At 32.7% G+C, this 14124-nt stretch overlaps 1 protein-coding gene across 8 annotated transcripts in view; it reads left to right on the top strand.

The window, feature by feature from the left end:
* Positions 1–14124, top strand: part of LRRC4C (leucine rich repeat containing 4C) — a 464862-nt gene that overhangs the window by 358164 nt on the left and 92574 nt on the right. For 7 of the 8 annotated variants that reach the window (XM_052693750.1, XM_052693759.1, XM_052693754.1 and 4 more), the window contains 2 exons: positions 10217–10302; positions 11472–11605. The gene's annotated coding sequence lies outside the window, so the exon portion shown is untranslated. Of the gene's footprint in view, positions 1–10216; positions 10303–10897; positions 11015–11467; positions 11606–14124 lie in introns of those variants that run through there. The other variant, XM_052693756.1, reaches the window with a different exon arrangement.

The following is a 14124-nucleotide window of genomic DNA, read 5'->3' as shown; positions in this document are numbered from 1 at the left end:
GTAGCTCTGTATTATGTCTCTTGAATGTATAATAGACCAAGTTACATTCAGATGAAAGTAAGAATTTGATTTCTAGCTGATTTCTTTTGCAAAAGATTTTGGGTTGGAGGAAAAAAAAAATTAGGGAGAAAAGAAAGTAAAGGTGGAGTACGATGGGAAGGCTTTAACTAATACAGGTTATATATAGGTTTTTAGTGGAATTTAACTATCCAAAATGGAACTGTGACCATAGAATGTGCCATAACATTTTTTATTGTAAAAGGTACTGCAGCTTTACTACACAGCTCGTACTGCTGGGACAAAGATTAAACAAGCTCTAAAAAGTCAATAATGCAACAATACTGCAATAATGTACTTTCATTACACAGTATAATATTCTGCAAAACCATGACTTTGCACATAATTTGCTTGTCATATAAGTCAGTTTTTGAGGGAGAATCAGAAAAAAGTTTTTGCTATGAAAAAGTTTCCAAGAAAGACACCTTGGATACTGGAGTGATTATCAGATGTTTCAGACAGACCATCATTTGAGTATTGAATGACAGTCACAACATACAGTTGATTTTTAAATTTTTTTTTGTTTATACTTTAAATTAGGAACATTTCTGTATTATAAAAAGTTTCTTAAAAGCATATTTCTTTTAGCATCTTTTATTTCAATTACTTGTTCTCCAATGTTGTCTCTCATAACTTCCCAACATAACATTAGTATCTTTTCAAAAGAGCAAAGAGTGAAAGTGAAGAAAAACAAACAAGGATCATTTACTTCTCTGTACCAGTAGCTTTTTTGGCTTTGTTTTTTAGAAAGTTGCATTTTCTATGGAGTACTTTAGAGAAAATAAGCATTTTAAATACTACTAAAAATGATTTTACTTTGTTTTTACAATGCAATAGAGAGAGAGATACTTCTTTCCGCAGTCTCTAGGTGTTTTTGGTGGTGTTTTTTTTCTTTTTTTCCCCTTTTAATTATTGTACTAGGTATTAGAAGCTCATGTTATGGATTTTAATGTGAGACTTACGCTCACATTAAGGCTCACACTAATTCTGTCTTGATTGTTTTTATTCTAATTGTCAGAATGTGACCTACTGTCATCTCTGTAAGTACCTAAACTCATCTCTCAACCAAGTCAAGAATATATCAACATGTTTATTCAGCTCTTTGTTACCCAATGAATTCAAAAAAGTATATTTTATTTTAGTTATCATTAATGTGTTCTAAGATTCATTTTGCAAAGTTTAACAGAAATACTCAGTGGTGGTCTACCATACACCAAAAGTGGTGCTTTTAATGTTGAGTGACTACAATACATTTTCATGCATGCAAGCATAGAAACAAAAATTGTGTTTTAATCCTGAATTGCTTTTAGTATTGAATAGGGGAAAATATTTTACTTTCAATCCATTCCATGATGCTACATTTTATTTCAACTCTTGCTAGAATCTAATGCCTTTTATTTCTTTGTAATGTGGAAATTTTTCAAATCTTGTTTACTGCTATTTACTATGTTTCCTTATTGTTTATTAGCTGAATAAAAAAACAGGAAATCTGACAACAAATTAACTAAAAATACTGGAGTGATTATCAGATGTTTCAGACAGCTATCTATAAAACCAACTAAATTGCTTGATTATTTAGATGCTCTGGAGTACCTCAGCTATTTATAATGAAACTCCCTCTAAATAATGCAACTTCAATTCTTCTATTGTTTTCATGATTAGTATTGTTTATGAAAACAATATTATTGTTTTCATGGTATAGGATATAATATTTCTTAATCATTGCTAGAGGAGAAAAAATGCCATGAGTTACCCAGTTTGTAGGTGAGTTTAACAACAACAGAATTATAGGTATAGCTCCTTATTCCATTGTTGGAATAAGCTTGTCCTGAAGTTTCTCTCTGCTTATCTTGTATACTTAAGTGTGATTTTCAAGGAGTTGGAGACTAAAACAAATGCATCCAGAGATGGTAAATTTTTCTTTCTAGCATACTTGTAGAAATGTTACATGCTTTATGGAGATTATGGTTCTGTAGCAAGATTTGGTTATAGTTTGTTTCTGGTTATTCTTGTCACAGTAAGATTCAGTGAAATCTAAACACATTGCTTCTGACAAGGAGCACTGTACATACAGGATCAAAAAAAATCCTTGAAAATTAGATGCTTAGGCATTTACTCAGTCTTGCTAAATATGCATAAATGGATTGTGAAAAAATTCAAATGACATTTATGAGACATAAGTTGTAAAAATACAAAACTAACGTCGAGATTCAGAAAGCACCTAGTTGTGAAAAACTTGAACATTCTTTGCCTACTCAAATGTTCTATGTATGCCACAAGTTTATTTGTTACTAATTACTAGATTTTAATTAGTGATCTTTAAATCAGAAAGTAAGTTTTATATAAAAATAACTTGGATATAGGACTTATTCAACATGTAGCCTACTACTGACTTAGCAGTAGGAAATCTTGTTCAACATCTTTGTCAGTGACCTCAATGAAGGCATAGGGAGTACCCTCAGCAAGTTGCTGATGATACAAACCTGGGAGGAGTAACTGACGCACTGTAAGGCTGTGCTACTGTTCAGCAAGACCTAAACAAACTGGAGAATTGGGCAGGGAAGCACCTGATGAGGTTTAACAAGAACATATGTAAAGTCCCACACCTGGGGAGGAATAACCACTTGCATCATTATCAGAGAGCTCCCCAGTCCAAAAAAGACATGGGTCTCCTATAAGGAGTCTGGCAGAGGGCCACAAAGATGATAAAAGTCTTCGCTTTGGTGTTCAAATTAAGGAGCAAGTAAAGAATACTGAAAACAGCAAATTTTCAAACAGATGTTTTTATACTTCAAAATTCCAGCTCTTTACACTGAAATTATTAATTCTCCTGAATTTTTCTGTTTGTGTGCATAAGTGAATTTAATCTGAATATTTTTCATAGAAATCTCTTTGAATATGAAAAAGAACTGCTTTGAACGTAAGTGAGTGTCTCATTTTATGAGGGTTGTATTTGGACTAAATCTTCTGACAGTGAATGTACATTTGCAATTAGCTATGACTCACAGATCATTAAAACTCTGCAGATTAGTTTAATTGTATATAAAAACAGAAAAAAATGTAAAACTTAGAATAACTTTTCTAATAGCATTAGAAAAGCTTTCCTCAGTTAAAAAAAAATATAACCTTCTGTCATGTTAACACTACCACATTAGGTAAAGCAAGAGAAACCTTTAAAATATTTGTTTTTAAAAAGTTTATTTGGAATGAGAGCAAGCAAGTTTCTGTGATGAGGAGGTGGAACTGAACCCCAACCAAGTTAAGCGATCTATTCAAATAGTTTAAAGAAATCTGTTTTTTAGTAGGAAACTGAAGAATTTCCGAATGCTAACCTATGATGCTAATTCAAGTTTTTGAATATTACAGTTCTCAATGCAAATCTTTGACTTGTGAGTTGGCATTTACAAAATTTTAACTTCTAGTTCGCAAATATTACTTAAAAAGAGTTGTGGAAAAGAAAGGAAGTGTAAGAGTAAGAAAATTTGTAGGCTGAGCTAAAAATTTTTTTACTAAGTAAAAGAGAATTGAAAGTACAGAGAAAGGAGAAAGAAAAAAAGTTGGTCGCTGACCATCTACCATAAGTTGATTGATGCCCAACTGGTTCCTCAATGAAAGGTGGCTATCCTCCCTAAACACACTTCCCCCTTCTCCCCCCCCATCCCCCCTGCCATTTTATGTCTGAGCATTAAGTTGTATGGCATGGAATCTCTCTGTCATTGGTTTGAGTCACCTACCTGGTTTTGATCCCTCCCATCCTCTTGCATATTTCTCAATCTGCTTACTGTGGGGGGCAGAATGAAAAAAAGAGAATGCCTTGATGCTGTGCAAATTGTTCTGCAGTAACTAAAACATAATGTGTTATTGGCATTGTTTTGATCACACATCTGAAATATAGCATCATCATACGAGATGTTGTGAAGAAAACTAACTCCAGCCTAGCCAGACTTAATAATGGTGAGAAAGGTCTAGAAAACAAGCATTTGCAAAAAAAAAAAAAAAAAAAAAAAAAAAAAAAAAAGAGACGTATCATTGCAAAGAATTGAAGACATGGAAATAGAAGAAAGATAAACGTTTCCTTCATGTGGAAAATTTGTGGAAAGAAGTGATTGTTATTGACAGTGGACATGATGTGTACTGAACTTAGGCTATAACAAGTTTTTTAAAAGTTTAATGTTGTATATCCCTTTATGATAGAGAGACTGAAATATCAGACTGTATATATCTATCACTGAAGTCTTTATGAACAAGCCAGGAAAAATATCTATCAAAAAGTATGATTGTAAGACCTTGTAAGAGAGATAGAATAGTTAAAAATAATAATAAAAATTACCTGCTGGACGTCCTCATTTTTTGAGTTGAGAATAAGGCAGACGAGTTGTAGAGTCAAGATAGTCTATCTTTATATTGCAACATTGCAGACTTTCTAATGATGTATAAATATATTTATACTGGAAGTCAAGGTAAAAATCCATTCATAGTTCTGAAATTTTGAAGCCAACTGGTTTGCTCTCACTTGGAAATTATATATTTCTGCTTTTTTTCCACCTGTCCTCACACTTTCAATTTATACAGAAATGCAATGATCTTCCCATAGATTTCAGTGACAATAATAGGGTAAGTTAATTAAACTGGCCACTTAAACTAAACACCATAACTTTTGAGAAGCAAATAAACCGCTCGTGGTTATCTGGGAGCTGATCTATGAAATAAAGTGCAAGAGTAGAACAAAGCCATTCTGAGATAAATATTCTGTTATATATGTGTGTGTGTGCTTGTGTGTTTGTTTGTTTGTTTGTTTGTTTATTGCCAGAGGAAATGGACTGGTTTTCTCTTGAGACTTGCTTCATGCCAATTGTTAGAATACGGTCAGTCCAACAAGAAGATATGTGCAAATCAACGTTTTTTTCTACAGTTCTAGTGACAAGATCTGCAAATTTGAAGGCAGCTTATTGTTCTGCATAGGCAGGAAAAAAATGTAAGTTTATGATATATCCTTACGTGTGTTTTTATCCTAACACTACATCTTGTTCATTTGAGTGGCAGCTGAATTGCAAAGTAATATACTGAATTAAGTGAACATCAAAATGAAGCTGTTCTTTTCAAGCCTACGAAGCTCAGTTGAGAAGAGATATTGACTTTGTTTTTCTTTGTCAATCAGAACAGGAGAAGCAACTGTGATTACAGAAGGCTAATCTCTATTCCTCTTTTCAGGCTCTTGAGCTCAGGCAAACTTGTATAACTTTCATGCTTGTGAAACATTTGCATTTCCTGCTGGGAAGTTCTGGAGAACTTAGGAAAGAAGGAGACATTGCTCTCTTCCTAGCCATCTTATTATTGAGATTGCTATCATAGCCAGATGACAACTATAAGCCATGCTTGGTGTATATCAGACTTTCCCTTACAGTAAACCACAACAGCACCTGGTATCATGCAGATTAACTAGACAAGATTCCACAGAAGAATTAGGTTGGCTTTAGAACTGTAAAGGAGCAGGTAGGATTTTGCCTGAAATTTTCAGGAGACTTGCTAAAATCCCAAGAATGGTGACAGTTTATTTCCTAAAGTATTACTGAGCAGCTTTCATTTGTATTACTGTGGTAAGGATTGCAGATTTTGTCTTTTGTAGACATACTTATGTGTGTAGAAAGTTAATAAGAACTATGTGTATGCTGGGAATTGTAGTCTTCATAAGTCTCGTTCCATATTAAAAGAAAAGATGACTGCATCTATTTTACTCTTCTACAATGTGACTCATAGTACAGTGAGGATCTTAGGAAAATAATTGTACCGCTCTTAGCAATGTCACTGATACACTTGGGTTTTTTTCAATCTATGAATTTGCAGCAAAATCATTGGTACTTGCATTTCTACATTTTGTCTTGTGTTTTCCTAGTAACTTGAGAGTGATTCAAGGATGAATTGATTTTCATACATACAATTAAGACAAGATATAGGAAATGCATGCATAGAAAGTGTGCTTTATAATTCAAGGTTTTACAAGTATAAATGCTTGGAGAAGTTTGTGTGCAACCTTTTTCTGCTGCAAGGTGTAATTACATAAAACCACATTTGCCTTCTGGAAAGTTTTGTTAGAGTGGTTATTGAAAGCAAGAAAAAAAATCAAGAGTTGACTCATGCATTTGCTGAACTTACCTGGAATGGGAGACACAGAAGTTCATAGATTAATGTAAGACAGAAGTTTATTCAACTGAAATTTATACCAGTATCATCTTTAATGAAGCCTGTACAGAAAAAGCTCACTGATGAGTCAACATGAAGTAGATGATTCTTTGGGAAAACAGTACAGTATAAAGTTGCTTTCATAAACAAATAATAAGAAAGGAAACAATTTGGTCTCCTTTAGTTTTAGTATTATACTCAGTTCTATTTCAGTTTCCTTAATGCTATGATAGTATTTGCAGGTAGCATAGAAAGACCTCAGCAGGAGAAATCTCTACTGCTTGTCTGTCCTTTGGCACAGAAACGATAGTTGTTGGGGAAGGCTTGAATTTATATACTGATACATGATAGAATTTCATGTCTTCTGATTTTTTTTCTCATATGAAATCTACTAAATTTCATATTTATTTATTTATCTAGGTTGATGCTTAAAGCTGTATTTGCAAGGAAAATTGTTCTGACTCTGCTTGACAGGAGCAGACAAAAATGCGTGTATGCATGTATATACAAACGCATACTTATGTGTAAATATAAGTAGGTAAAAGTACAGCAGACAGTCATGTTGTATAAGAGAACAAATAATTCAACTTTTCTAGCGAAAGTATTTCTAGCAAACTCAATGTTTATGCTTTCTTGTCAAATAGGAACTGACAATTAATAGTTTGAAGTGTTAGAAACCTTTCGGAAACAATTCTTCGTATTGCAATGCATATGCACCATGCACAGCCACAGACTATCTTAAATTTTTTGCTAATTGTCAAGTGTCTGTTGAAATCAGAAAATTTTAATAATATATTAATAACTTTATATTTATATTCTAAAATTACCTATAACTAAATTTTACTTTCTTTCATTTTATCTGGATTGGTTCTGAATTAATCCATGCTGAGATAATATAATTTATCTCTAAAGCTGCTTTTTCCCATTAAAAAATTGTCAATTTTTTGTTCTGAATAACAATTCTGAATATATATATTTAAAAACAAAACAAAAATAAAAACCAAAACAAAGAAAACAATCATAGCTATTGGTATTGATAGCTATTAGAATTGAGAATGAGTGTACAAATGTTTTCTAGTTTTCTGTCCAGCATTCATCCTGACCTTCTCTTACCACTTTTGCCAGCAGCATCATTGTTCTAATATATTCTCTCCCTATTCTCCAAGTATTCATTGAACTAGGGAATGGTCAGACTAGGAGGGTCATATTTTGTGTTATTTAGAGCATTAAATTTCTGATTAAATTAGATCATTAATTCAGGTTCCTTGATATGATAGTCTTTTACTGAGACCCATACCCATACAGTTGTTTGCACATTGGGCCCATGTGTTCAGATCACATTCTCAAAGGCTAATAAATGTGGCTAAATAATATTAACAGAGTACTTTAAACACTAAATTCTAACACCTTCTCAGGAAAACTTCACAAATATGTCTTGATCTGTAATTTTGTTTGTTGGTAGCTTGTGTTGCCAGAACCATTCAATAACAAGCAAAAACCCTGTGCTTGAATCGTGACAGAATTTTTTCCCCAAAATGACCTGTGTCTCTGCTATCCCTCTTGGTACTGTTCTCAATATATGCTTTCTGCTGTGCATTGTGACAATCAGAGTGACACACCATGCAATGAATAATACTGTGTTATTGCTGCAAGTAGTTAGTACTTACTTCCCTCTCACTCCTAGCACCTTACCTAACAAACTCTTCTACTCCCACACTGTTGTGTGACAAAGGGCTTCAGTGTATGTACTTGCTCTCATTTAACAAAAGCAGAAATCCTTGCCATTCTAGAGCTTAGAATACAGGTCTCATTGGTACAATTGCTCTATAGGTATCTCATTTAAATGTCTTACAGAATCAAATCCCAAAGGTATGCATGAGTGAAATACAGAACTAGCCCAGAGCAAGCATCAGTCAGCTTGTTAAAGGTGGAATATATAAGATGCTAGTATTTCAAGTTTCCTGCAGCAAGGTTTATATCTCAGATATTCTTTGTATCTTAATATTATATTCTGTAAATAAATTTCAAGCAGTGAGTATATTATGTAATGTATTTTTTGTCTGCACAGAATAACCTCAGTTAATATAATAACCTAGGTTACGGGATTTGGGGTTTTCATTACTGACCAGCAGGTTTAATAACTGACTCATCCTGCTGTACTCAGCCTCCGACCTAATACCATCATGACAAGATGCTGTTTTTCTTCTGTTGAAAGGAAGTAAGAAATAAAAATTAAGACTTTTTGAAAATGGAATAGCCACAAATAACTTGGTGTAATTAAGTTGAAATGAATGGTGCTGACTACCTGAAATATTCCTTACTTTTGTAAATTACACATGGACTTCACACATTTAGGATATGTTGTTTTCTCAACATTAGCAAACAAAGAAATGGTGCTTTTGCTTGAAAGGCCTTTAAAGATGAAGACATATGGAGTTAGGTAATTAATGCACCTAGACAAACTGTGTAAATCCCAATATGTTCCAATCCACTTATTTCAGCAACTGAATGCCACTTAAAATCTGTCCTAGTGGCTTTGTTTGTAGAACAGCCAGATTTTGTGATGTTTTGATGTCTTTCCACCTATACTTTAGAAAATGAGCTAACTTCAGCAAGCTCAAGTTATTTTCTGTAAGGCATTATTTTAACAGGAAACATGACATTCTGCCTATAAACTAGAAAACTTTTAGGCTAAAATAGTCACAGACTGGTCTGCATCTACTTCTCGTTGCAGTATATTCATTTACAGATTTAATAAGTACACTGTGATAACCAAAGGTAATGTTATTTTAGAATAAATAAATTAGAAATGAATGTCTGTGTTTTAAATGTCACAGATGTTTGAAAAACTCTTTTATGAAAATATCCATTCCTGTAGTGTTTGGGACTATTAAAAACAAATCAATACTAAACAAGGTTGAAAATAACAACAACTAAGTCTTACCATGTCATTTAATAACTATTTTAATTCTTAATTCAATGATAAAAAGAAGTATATTTGTGTAAAAATATTCACTTTGAAATCAGTTATTTATTACTATTTGTGTTTATTTTTTTTATTATTTTTTCCTATAAATGATATAACTTGAGGAGGGAGGGGGCAAAATATAAAAATAAAATAGAAGAAAATCAAGCAAAAAACCTTTGTTTCCGCAAAACAGCAAATTAGGAGTAGTTTGATGTTATCAGAGTTTTTGTTTTAAAATTATTAATTTTAATATTAATCTCAGGCCATTTCTGGGGAAAGTTTTTAATACAAAATTAAAACAATATATTTATAGCCTTCTTTTTGGTAGTGTTTGCATTACATTTGTACTTTGGACCTAAATATCTCTTCTCTTCCAAATTTCTAGAATAGGAATTCTAGTTAAGTGAGCTTTATGTATTTTAGAGTCACAGATGGTTAAGTCTTGCTTTTGTGAATGTGCTTTTCACACAGAATTACTGAATGGCTCGTCCAAAACTCATATTTAATTTTAGCTGGCTCCTCATAGGAGAACCCATTTTAAATGGAGCTGGATTAACAAAGTGAGCTTTTGAGAATAAGTTCCACTTGAAATACTTTTAATGAAAGACCCTGTCCCCTGTCCTCCCAATTTTCACCGACTGTATTTGTATACAATTTTTGTAAAATTTGAAAACTTTACCCTAGTATCCCAGTTTTCTTGTTATTACCCATAGTTATTGCCCAAAGCCGAAAACTTTGACACCATTACCACTTCTTCTACCTTAAATAAGTTTGTGGGTTTTTTCATAATGTTGGAGATAATTTATACTTGCATATATACGAAGGAGATTAAAGCAGGTAATATTGTTAGGAAATGCATTAGCAAGGAGAAATGTAGGGGAAAGAAAGGAAACTATTGTGATAGACGTTCAACAAAATCAAACGCATTACATCACTATTATTTTTTTATTTTCTAAACAATCCTACAGCATTGCTGTACAGCTCTTTAAAGTAATGTTTCATTTCTTGCAGGATTTTTACCTTCTTCATCACAGAAATCCCCTTTAAAAGACACTCCTCCATAGATCTTGAAGATCAGATTTGATTCAATAAGGTAGGTTTCAGTTTCAAATTCACCATCCACCCTGGGAAAGAATGTTGGAGAGATTATAAGAAACTGAGTCTGAAGTATGACTAACAGATAAAAATATTAAATGCACACTTTAAATAATCATTATTCTAACAATCATTTTCACCAGTCATGACAGAATTTTTTAGATTCTTATGAAAATTTCTATCACACATTCAATAAATCATTAGAAATATTTTCTACACAACTTTCTTTAGAATTTCTTGTGGAATTCTATCCTAAGGGGAACAAAGATGTATAATAAAACGATTTCCTCTTACTGCCTCCATAGCATGTTTACATATTCCCCTTGTAACTTTTTCAGTACTTGAGTGCAAATCTATTCTTTTACTCTTTCACTATTTAATGAAGTGAATATTTTGGAACTAATTACTATGGAATATGCATTATGGAAGTGATGCTGCAGTGGACTAGAAAGACCATTGGTCTGTTCTAGAGTAGCAGTAATCAGATAAATTCCAAACCAGATAATCTTTAAAATCTCTACCAACCTAAGCCATTTTATGATTCTGTGATTCTATGATTTTTATTCCACTTATTTACACTGATGCTGAAAGATCATTAGGTATTTCAGGTTTGCTATGCTCTTTAAAACACCATACAACTTCCATGGGAATTAATGGGAATGTGGAGATAGAAGTGAGAGATAAAGACTGCATGAGAAAATTTGGAAATCACAGGTGAAAGTTTTTTCTTTTTTTCTTTCTTTTTTTTTTTTTTTTTTTTACTAATTTATACCATATTTCAGAGCACTTATGAGCATAAATATGGTGCCTACTGCCTTCATTCATTGCTAGATCCTAAACTGTTCTCTCACTTTTTAATTCATCTGATTAGAGTCAACATCTGTCGAAGTACATTTGTATCATACCACATTCAGAAATCTTAAATTATTTATTATCAGCTACGGATTGCTCAGATACTGAAAAGAATGATGATTATTTTTAGTGGGTTTTTCTTTTTTGTTTGTTTGTTTCCCTTCTACTACTACATTTTTTATTCCAATTTGCTTTGCATGTTGTGGTGCACATCATATGTTGATTTGGTGTAATATATCATGCTCTCAGACTGTGGAACTCTTCATATTCTGAGTCCTTTTAACATATTCAGTAGATATGATTTCTATTTTACAGGTAGAGTGACAGGTGTACAAGACATGGAATAATATATCCTGAGACCATGCAAGCACTCTGGAAATACAAAACCTGTGGATCCTGTCTATGTGGTTTTTGATATTCTCACCAGTGTCCACAGTACTCAAAGGATTGATGGTAAGAAAATAGCTTATTATGTACACTATGATTTACATAGTAGAGTTAAGAGGAAAATACATTACAAGAATAGTGTAGCAGAGTTAGATGATAATCTGAGAATTAAGTGCTAATTTATCTTATATTTACAAATTATATCCAGATTTAATGTGTAGAGGAAACTGAAGATATTTAATTGGAAGAAATTTATTTGAAAGTTATAAGTACTTGAAAATAGATGTTGAAAAGAAGAGTTATCTTATTTACAGTAATTATTAGTAACATTTGTACTGTAAACTATGTTTTTTTCCTCTTTCATTTCAACAGTGTTCTCTATCAATGATGTCATTGCACAAACAATTTCTTCTTTTACCCAATTTTTCAAAAGCTACAATTAAACTTGCTTTAGGATCTTGCATGGTTAAAGCATGCAATTACCCTTTTTCTTGCAGTGAAAATTTAGAAATCTGCTATGTTAAATTTTCCTTGTCTGGGATGTCTTTTCTGAAGCTCTTTTCCCCAAACTAAAATTTCACTTTGAATTTATGCTAAACATGAGAATGAGGTGGTACAATTTTGCTGCTATGATTTTATTCATTATGTTTTTGAGGCATATATAGTTAAGATTTTATTTTCAATAAACGCAAATTGTGTTTTCCAGTCACAGTAACCCCACAGTAGAAGAAATTAAGAAATTAATGCTGATTTATCAGCATTTATCTTGATATCAGAACATCATAATCTTGGTATTTAAAATTCACTGAAGAAAAAATGCTCTTATGATGTATAGATACCAATTCCTGAGTGATTTATCATTTGTGTCCATGTCTAGTTGTCTATATTCTTAAATTTTAAAGTCTTAGAAAAGTAACGGTAAGTTGTATTTGTGTTTCATTTTATTGACAAAATTGAGGTATTAGATGGGGCATGACAATAAAATGAAAGACTGTGCTCTATTGTCATTTACAGTTGCATTTATAATTAAAATCAAAAAGGTTATCCTTCCCTGTGAATTTACAGTTTAATGTCAGTGACACTTTGTCCTGGTGAGGAAATAGTTTGTCTATAATTGAATTCTATGCCTGGAATTAAAGCTTTAGGAAAATGTTAGGATCTTCAGGGTTGTGTTAGAGGGAAGCGTGTTTCCTAATGGTCAGACAAAACCTCTGTGTTTCAGTTTGTACCTATTGCTTCTTGTCCTATCTTTGGGCCCTACAGCCAGTCCTCTTTGCACTCTCCCTGTAGGTATACTTTGATGAGATTTCCTCTGAGCTTTCTCTTCACCAGATCTCGCAGCCTTTCCTCAAAGAAGACATTCTCTATTCTCTCCATCTTTGTGGCCCTTTGCTACTCTCTCTTGCACTGGGCAGCCCAAAACTGGACACAGTACTCCAGATGTGGACTCATCACAGAGATGGCACAGCAGAATAGAGGGAAACCTGCTGGCAGCACTTTGTCTAATACAGCTCAGGATACCATTAGCCTTCTTTGCAGCAATGACATGCTGCTCGCTCATGCTTAGCTTGGTGAATTGGTTGACTCTGCCGTAATGGAAACACTGACAATAAAGCAGAAAATCTAAAAAGTCTTTCTATATGGCATGTTGCCTCCTAGTGATGAGTTGTTAACATCAAAGATGCTCCTAACTGAGTTTGTTCAGTAGAAGTAATTATAGAAGCTTGTTCTGTTAAGCCAACTGGACAATTATCTTTCAAATTTACACAACAGAAAACAACATTCAGTTCTATGTTTACCAGAAATAATTTATACTATGATATTATGAGGAGTTGGGCTTATTGAACAATCAATTGAACTTTCTGTGCTTTCTAAAAGCACATGTTGTGGTTCCACCTAGATCTTCCTGAATGGAGGATAAACTTATTTTTTCTAAGACTCTATGACCAAGTAGAAATTACCTATCAACTAAAACTTAAAATTAGAACTGCAAACATCAGATCAAATATAAGTGAAGATTAATACATGAGACAGCACTATATTCAGCTGCTAATTTTCATGATTTTTTCATTTTTTTCTATACCAAAACAATTGAACAATTATCAATAAAATCATACACATGTAAATATGTACCATGAGCTTAAATTACATTACAAAAATCACATTCTCCCTGTGATATTATTTATGAGGTGTTTAGCATCTATTGAATCTGTTAATTGTGAGCTATACTATAGATCTCCACAGATGAAAGTATGTTTGTCAGCATTTTTTTGTTCTCCTTTTGAAAGCAGTAGGCTAAAAGATGATTGAAGCTCTGTCTCCACATGCAGTAGATTTTTGTCAGCAATGTTTAATAAAATAGAAAGAATAGTATGTTCTACAGCCTCGTTTATGATTTTATTTATTTCAATGAAGGCAGGACATTATTGGCTTGGAAGAACTTGGGAACTGCTTTTCTCTTCATATAAGCGTAGTGGTCTGATTTCATATTTTTCTTTGAACTTTGTTTATTCTTATTCAGTTTTAAGATTTTTATTCTCCTTTATCTGAAAACTAGATGTCACTTTTCTTAGACTTTAGTGATG

The sequence above is a fragment of the Tympanuchus pallidicinctus genome, unplaced genomic scaffold, assembly GCF_026119805.1.
Source record: "Tympanuchus pallidicinctus isolate F22 unplaced genomic scaffold, pur_lepc_1.0 scaffold3, whole genome shotgun sequence".
In the NCBI taxonomy this organism is placed as follows: domain Eukaryota; kingdom Metazoa; phylum Chordata; class Aves; order Galliformes; family Phasianidae; genus Tympanuchus; species Tympanuchus pallidicinctus.
This window is presented reverse-complemented; position numbering and strand designations above follow the sequence as displayed.